Below are 8,324 nucleotides of genomic sequence, written 5' to 3'. Positions count from 1 at the left end.
CCACCCAGCAATACTTTGATCAGTGTGTCCCTAGAGCAAAGGATATAAAGGAAAGAGTAAACCAACGGTACTTCATCGAAATAAAAAAGCATCTACACATCTAGTAAAAGAAAAAAAAAACATTAGCAAAACGAAAAGGGGGAAATATATCTGCAAATGATACCTTGGGCAAGGGATTGAGCTTCAAAATATGTAAAGAACCCACATCACTCCACTCCAGGAAGACACACACAACCCAGTTAAAAAATGGGTACAGGGCCTGAACAGATGTGTCTCCAAGGAGGGCATGCAGAGGGCCAGAGACGTATGAAAAGATACTCAGTATCGCTAGCCTTCAGAGAGATGGGAATTGGAACTACGGTGAGATACCATCTCACACTGGTGAGAAGTGCCATCATGAACAAATCAACAGACAACAAGTGCTGCTGAGGCTGTAGAGAAAAGGGTACCCTCGTGCACTGGTGGTGGGAATGCAGACTGGTGCAGCCACTGTGGAAAAACAGTATGGAGTGTCCTCAGAAAACTATGAAATTGCCCTTTGACCTAGCAATTCCATTGCCGGGGCTAAACCCTAAGAGTCCTGAAACACCAATTCAATAGAACCTGTGCACCTCGATGTTCGTAGCAGCACAATTATCACTAGCCGAGTGCTGGAAGTAACCTAAGTGCCCACCAGTAAATGAGTGGATCAAAAAACGATGGTGTATTTGTACAGTGGAATACTGTGCAGTGGAGAGAAAGAAGGAGCTCCTAACCTTCACAACAGCATGGATGGAACTGGAGAGCATCATGCTAAGTGAAAGAAGCAAGGTGGTGTGAGACAAATACCATATGATCTCACCCGTAAGTGGAATCTAATCAATAAATCAAACAAGCTAAATATAACCAGAGACACTGAAATATGGAACAAGCTGACAGTGACCAAAGGGGAGGTGGGAGGGGATAATGCGGTGGGGGCGATCCATCATCAGGGAACATCTATAAAGGGCACATGTGCAAAGCCAAAGGCAGGTAAGATTGATGGTGGGAGTTTTGGGTGTGTGGGGGTTGGGGTGAATGGTGGGGGGACAATCCATACTTGGAGACATCCATACTTGAATAATAATAAAAAATAACTAAAATCAGTTTTGAAGTGGCATATTCTTTAGCCATAGAGTGAACAATTTCCAGCTTCACAAAATTTGCTTTTGTGCATGAGAGTAATTTAAACAGTTGATTCTGCCTTAAGATACTTACTTCTCTTAAATTGGGTCAAGTAAGAACATGTCCTAATTTTATTTGGATGTTGAATAGTGTGTTACATGATGAGTGTGTGAAATGTGAGACTTGTACTTGCGTTTGGACTGGATAAAGTAACACTTCTGTGGAGGTTCCAATATTAATTTATCATAGCACTTATTGCCTAAATTTCACTTTGTTATGGAGGTTATTTGCTTGTAATGAACGAATAATTTCACATTTACGTTCTTAGAAGTTTTGAGATTATTTGCATTTAATCTTGGTGAGACTTTATTTCTAGTTTCAATATGTTTTGTTATGCAGGGTCAGTGGTTGTTACTCCATTTTGCGAGCAGCGCGGGGTTAGGTGGGGGTGGGAAAGGCGGAGATTTTACGCATCAAAATACTGTGCTTTATTATAATTTCCAAGACTGCCTTTCACTATTTAGAGCCTTCTGCGTGGTGCGTTAAGGCTCTCTGCGTGCTGGAGTGCACACGCAGTATGCTGCTATGATTAAGCGAAGTTGTGTTTGGGTGGATTCCGTCAGTTTGGCGGAGAGCCGCAGGGTGCTTTAGGGGAGTAATTGTGGGAGGGGAAAACAAACGTTTTATCACAAAAGTTACAGCGATGGAGTTTCTACGATAAATAAGGTTTGAGTAGTACGAAAAATTTCAGAACAGTTACACCTTCTGATGTTGCTACCTGTCGATTAATGGTGTAAACTGCCATAGGCTATGTTCAGAGTAATAAACAGCGGCGATGATTACAGTCCGGCGGCACAGCAACCACCTACCCAAGCGTTTGGGAAAACCACTTCCTTGCCCTGGATGGGCAATCCTAGCTCAAATTATTGGTGTGAAACAGGAGGAAGTGGTAGGGACAACAGCTGTCAGGACCGCATCAAACGACCCATGAATGCTTTCATGCTGTGGTCTCGAGACCAAAAGGCGCAAGGTGGCTCTAGAAAATCCCCAGATGCAAAACTCAGAGATCAGCAAGCGACTAGGATGCCAATGGAAAATGCTTACAGAAGCCGAAAAACGTCCATTCTTCGACAGGGCTCAGAGACTACGGGACGAACATCGAGAGAAATACCCGGACTACAAATACAGACCTCGTCGGAAGGCCAAGGTGCCGCAGAAAACTGACGACTCGCTGCCCGCAGACTCCTCTTCAGCACGGGTGCAAATGGACGGGAAGTTGCACCCCAGCACATAGACGGACATTTCTAGTAAGGCTACACACTCACGAATGCAGGAGCAGCTAAGCCGGCCCACAACCCGTGAACAGAGGCAGTGGGTTTGCGACAGGAGCAGGGCAGCAACTCTACAAGCCTGCATGACAATCGGGTAACTGGCTATCATATGTTCCCTTTTTACAGTATCTTAGAGCCGGGCACCCCTCACGTTTATATTTGTTAGCGATTTCCTCCCTCTCAGCAGTAAAGCTCCCATACATCTCAACTTGACCACAACTGTACCTGAAATTTAATTTAAAAATAGGGCGCGCAAACATTTTTTTGACATATAAAGAACTAGGACATCTGAAGTAATGCAACGTGCGTGTATAGCTGCTTGAAATAACTTGATAAGAAATTATCTTAACACCACCAAAACTGCTTGACTCCCAAGGTGATCTGCTTTTCTATTAATGGAACAACTTGTATACCTAATTTTAGTTGTTCTAATAATTGACCATTAAATGTCTTTAGGTATATATCGATATTCTGGTAACTGCCAGCATAGGTTAATAACATTCTGCTCTATTTTAAATACTTCAACTCACAAACAAAGCGGTGAGAAGCAGGTGCAAAATTGTGCCATGGGGTGGGGGGGGAATGTTGCAATCCAGTGGAAAATCTCCTAACTTCTAAAGCAGTCTCTTCTACATTACTGGTTGACCCCTCGTCTACTTTGTGCATTTTTTTGGTTTTTGTAAACTGCAGATTATTTACAAATAGAGATGTAAATTCTGTCTTCTTTGCTAGCTTTTATTACCTTCCCTCGCCATGAGGTGGGGGAGGTGAGGTGCAGTTTAACTGGCATTTACATTTCAATCCGTGGACTCCACACAAATCTCCGTGTTTTTCATGGCACTTTGAGCTGAAAATGTCTATATGCCTTGTGCTCATTCTTTTTTAAATATTGGTGTGAGGCTCATGCTTTTGCCTCTTGTTCTGAAAATTGCTTTTAACAATGTCACTGCACTTGTTTCCATTGCCGCCTTTCTTTCAAATTTATGGAAAGAAAAATACCGGTGGAATGTTAAGAATGTTGACAATTTAAATTTGGAAATGGAGGGATAATATGTGAGAGACAGAATCTGGGTAATCTGATGAGAGTTAATAACAAACTTAAATGAAAGACAATACAATACAATTTGTATATAGGGTAAACTACAAAGCTGGTGGTTTGCAAAGAAAAGTATCCCTTTATAGAATCAAAATAGATCTGTGGTCAAAATATATAGCATATATCAAAATCAATTTCCCAACACATATTTCCAGAATAATGAACCACAAACACTGAAATAGTATATATTTTGAACTAAATGTCATGATTTTGAAAGCAAGTTTGCAGTTAGAAAGGGAGTTAACTTCACAGACAAATGTGTTCTGAAACAATTTTAGTTAATCTGAGATTTATGCCAAATAAATGAGAAATATAAATACACATGTAAATATCTATTTCAATAACCTTTTAAACAAGTGCCTAAACTGCAAGGTATTTAAAATGTTTTATATCCATTTTGTATATTATATATTTGTATTTCTATTTAAAACCTCCCATTTTTTAATAAATACCTTCTTTTATTGAGCTATGTATAATTCACGTACCACAAAAGTCACCATTTTAAGCTGTAAAAGTCAGAGTGTTTAGTATATTCACAAGGTCAAGCAACCATCACTGCTATCTAATTGTAGAACGTTTTAATCACTTTAAAAAAATTACAAAACCTACCACCTTATTAGCATTCACAGCCCATCCTTGACTACTTGTTTTCTGTTCCAGACATTTTCACGTCAATTGTCACCCTAAATTTGACCTTTTGTGTCTGGCTTCTTTTACTAGGCCTAATGTTTTTGAGATTCATCTATGTTGCAGCATGTATCAGTATGTCCTTCCTTTTTATAGCTGCATAATATACCTAAGCATGGGCATATCCCATTTGTTTATCCAGTCAACAGGTGTGGTGGACATTTAGGTTGTTTCCAGCCTCTGGCTGTTATGAATAATGCTAGCTGTTATGAACATTCATGAACATGTTTTTGTTTGGGTTCTTTTAGGTATATGCCTAGGAGTGGAATTTCTGGGTAGTTCTATGTTTTGTTTTGTTTTTTTGAGGAACTGCCAACGTGTTTTCTATAGTGGTTTGCACCTTTATATTCCCACTGGGGATGTATGAGTGTTCCAATATCTCCATATCCTGCAAACACTTGTTGTTTTCCTCCCCCACCTTTTTAGTTATGTAGAGCCCCCTCTTTAGTTATTGTCCCGCCAGAGAGTAAAGTGGTATCTCATTGTGGTTTTTGTTTGCACTTTTTAAAAGAACGACTAAGGGAAATAATGTTCAGTATCCTTTCATGTGCTTGTTGGCCATTTGTTTATCTTCCTTGGAGAAATGTTTATTGCGGTCCTTATTTTTCAGTTGGCTTCTCTTTTATTGTTGTGGTGTTATAAAAAACTGCTTAGATAGTCTGCATACTAGATTTTTATCTGATATATGAGCCATTGTCTCCCAATCTGTGCATTGCATTTACAGTTTTAATTGTCTCTTTGGGTTTTCCCTATTTTTCCAATTTCAGTTGTCATACAATATTATATTAGTTTTAGCTGTATACTCCAGTGACTAGACATCATTTAGCTTGCTGAATGATCACCCCAATACACCTCATACCCATCCTAACACTATATATACCCAATCCTTAAACATGCTCAGAAATAACTTCTGCTCTGACCTTCATCATGATAAGTGAATTTTCTTTTCTTAAATCCCTAATAAATGAAAATACAAAACATTATTTTTAGCCTTTCTGTGCTTAAAATAATTTCAAATGGTCTGAGTGGTTGACTGAATGGTTGAGTTGTCTCTCTCTCTCTCTCTCTGTCTCTCTCTTTATAGTAACAACAACAAGAAATGACAGCAATAACAAAACCTGCCTCACTGGGGTGTTGTGAAGTAACAGGGCTGTTGTAAAATTTCAGGTTTACAAAGGTTGAATGAGTAAATGTACAAAGTGTACTTGAAAACAGAGGTTGGCAATGGTGAAGAACTACCAGTTCTTTAGTTCTGACTACTACTAATGTGGAAGTAATTGCTCCATCTAAAATATCTTTAGTGGAAGACTAGTGTAGAGATCCATCACTGGTTTACTCAAATAAGATACACATTCATTAACCACTGAACCCGGTAATAGCTTCCACCCATATAAAAATTTCACTCTATTATTTTTATATGTGCATAGATCTTTTCTGATGCTTTGTTTAATTTGGGAGATGACTCTAATGTGTTAATGAATGCTTGATTACATGTTAGCTTAGTTAAAGCAAAAAGTGAGCCCTGTCTGCTGTGGCTCGGTGGACTGAGTGCTGGCTTGTGAACCCAGAAGGTCCAGGGGACTGATTCCCAGTCAGGGCACATGGCTGTGTTGCCTGTTGAGTCCCAGGTGGGGAGAGTGGAAGAGGCAACCCATCAATCCTTTCTCTCACACATGGATGTTTCTCTACTTTCTTTCTCCCTCTGTTACAGAACAGGGACAAGGGAGGGGTATGATATACTATTCCCAAGCGGATCCCCCACTAGGTTCCTCATTGTCTGCCGCCAGAGGAAAGACGTCTCTCAATGCTAGAGATTTGGCAGGAAGGAAAGGGAATGTTTATTTAAAGCTATAGAGACCCACAGTAGTGACCCAATGTTTCATTAAAATATCAAAGTCCTTTAGGATACCCACAGATGCACACAGTTTTCCTTTCTCCCCTCTGCCCTAATCTGGGGTACTGTATCTCAGGAAAAGAAGTAGAGGTCCAGATTCAGGCTCCTGGCACCATCAGCTGTGTCGCTGTCAGGATCTCTAGTTAATCCAAAGTCATGTGGCACCTTCTCATGGCCCACTGGCAAGAGTCTTTTCACTCTTCTTTTTTTTTTTTCTAGGCGAAGTCTCTTCTACAAGCTGCATGGCCAAAGGGAGCACCCCAAAGCCACGTGGTCTGCACTCTTGCCAAAGCCACTGGGGTTCTCGCCTATCAAAGCTGTGGGGTCTCTCCCCTCTGGCAGAAGCCACATGGTTCTCTCTGACCAAAGTTGCGGGGTCTCCACCTTGGCAAAACTGTGTGGTTCTCTCCCCGGCAATTCTGTGGGGGTCCCTAGCCAAAGTGCATGGTTCTCCTCTACTGCCACAGCCCCATGGTCTTCTCTTGGCATAAGCTCTGGGGGTCTTCGCTCTGGCAAAACTGCATGCTTCTCTCTCACATGGCTGTCGAGGAGTTCGGGTTTTTAAATCCCTGCACCAACCTTCTTCTCTACCTCCATTTTTGAGTCCTCTCTGCAATTGGCTACACCTGCTAGCATTCTCCTGTGTTATTGGGGCCTCCCCTCTCGCAGCTACCTATAACACCTCCATTTCACTCTCAAAAAATAAGTAAGTAAAATCCTTTTAAAACAAAATGTCGAGTATAATCTACGAGAAGCCAAATCTTAAATTTCCAATTTAACAAATTAGGGTGAGTTTTGTTGAGTCTGGAAACTTAACGAAAAAGAGTGAGTTTTAACAAATGCTTATCAGTAAGTAACACATCCCAATTAGGTTGTGTGAACATTTCCATCATTTCTAAAACCATTAAAGGTTTGCTTTGCCCTTTGCAGTCAATTTTCCCCCAACAATGGCATAACTTCTGCCACGAGAGATTAGTTTTGCCTGAGCTTGAACTTCATGTATACCCTAACCATACAGTAAGTGTCTGTATACATCTACCATGTTTTATGCAAACTATTTAGTCATGTTTGGGTTGTTTGGAGTTTCGGGGTTTTTATTTATAAAAGTACAATGAACAGTGGAGCTAAAGTCTATCGTATGTCACAGGTGGGCACAGGTCACCAGTTCTTGGTGACTGAGGACAAAGAGTTGGACAAACACACAGAGTATATAGCATAGAGAGAGAGCAGAGGTTGATTGAGGCATATACCTCCACAGAACATGGGAGCAAGCCAACTCTGAGCAGAGATTGACCTCATTCTATTCTTATAGGGCAGATCCTTCCTAGCTAGTTTTGGTGACTTACTGTGCATATGCAAGTGGTTGTATTTCTTTAAAGCTACTGTGCATGTGATCTCATGATTTTCCTTGATTGGCTTTGGGAGAAGGGGTTGCACAATGTTAATTTCTTGTTATAGCTGAAGCAGGAGTAAGTGGAGCATCTTCTGCAGGTGCCATTGATTCAGCACTTTTTCCAGAATGTGGGAACAACCAGTCTTCTAAGGTCTCTGTCTTGTGGATGTCCTTTATCTTAGTCCTGGGCACCTCTGTTTCCTCCTCTGACTATACACCATAATCTAGACATGTTCTCAGTTCCTTGTTATGATACTTGATGGTAGAATTTCTGCATGTTAGGATACTGGTATGCATAACTGTATGCATAAGAATCCTATGATTCTACCAGCAATGTCTGATTTCCATGCTTGCTCGGCTAAATTTAGGTGTTCATCTTAATTTTAACCATCAGATGAATGTATGTAGTGAAAGTTAAAATAACTGTAAACCTGTGCTTGTTTTCTGTAGGGAAGAAGTGTTCCCTCATTACTGTTTCTCCACAAAATCTCTAGGTTATACACAGTTTTGCTTGGCTTTAACATAGTTGGTGTTCTCTAAAATTATATACACTCATGATTTAAACAAAATCTTGACATCTTCAATGAGATCAGACCTTTAGTAGATTAAATTAGGACATCAATAACAAGAATGTGTTGTGAAAACTAACAGAGCAGTTTTAAGCTGGTACCCTGTCTGAGAAATTACTCCTCATGTTTGTCCAGAAACTTTTGTCCAGACTGGAGGCGAGAGGCATAATTGCCTTCTTTGTTGCCTAAGCAAAAACAACCTCCTTTCTCT

The 8,324-nt window shown here is 40.5% G+C and overlaps 1 pseudogene; it reads left to right on the top strand.

Moving 5' to 3' along the window:
• Window positions 1-1,953: 1,953 nt before the first annotated feature.
• On the top strand, window positions 1,954-2,561 carry LOC128627132 (sex-determining region Y protein-like; annotated as a pseudogene).
• Window positions 2,562-8,324: the final 5,763 nt, after the last annotated feature.

Source organism: Artibeus jamaicensis, unplaced genomic scaffold, assembly GCF_021234435.1.
Source record: "Artibeus jamaicensis isolate MK-2021 breed Jamaican fruit bat unplaced genomic scaffold, CSHL_Jam_final contig_3212, whole genome shotgun sequence".
Lineage (NCBI taxonomy): Eukaryota > Metazoa > Chordata > Mammalia > Chiroptera > Phyllostomidae > Artibeus > Artibeus jamaicensis.
This window is presented reverse-complemented; position numbering and strand designations above follow the sequence as displayed.